A 465-nucleotide genomic window follows, 5' to 3' on the forward strand; every position below is an offset into this window, starting at 1 on the left:
ACGTCCACAACTACTGAGGAGGGCACGTCCACAACTACTGAGGAGGGCACGTCCACAACTACTGAGGAAGGCACGTCCACAACTACTGAGACGACAGGCACTGGCCGGACGGAAACTGAGACGACCGATTTGACCACGACCGGTCTGGAAACCTCGACCACCACCGATTTGGAGACAACCACGACCGGTCTGGAAACCTCGACCACGCAGACTAGACGCCGAACGACCCGAACAATGACGATTCCGCCTACTCAGCCCACACACCCTACCACGAAGACCTCGGCTGAGGGTACAACGACCTCGACTGAGGGTACAACGACCTCGACTGAGGGTACAACTGTTACTGGTGTGACTACGACTGAAGGTACTACTGTTACTGGTGTGACCAAGACTGAAGGTACTACTGTTACTGGTGTGACCACGACTGAGGGTACTACTGTTACTGGTGTGACCACGACTGAGGGT

The sequence above is a fragment of the Gregarina niphandrodes genome (genome assembly GCF_000223845.1).
Source record: "Gregarina niphandrodes unplaced genomic scaffold scaffold00032, whole genome shotgun sequence".
In the NCBI taxonomy this organism is placed as follows: Eukaryota; Apicomplexa; class Conoidasida; order Eugregarinorida; family Gregarinidae; genus Gregarina; species Gregarina niphandrodes.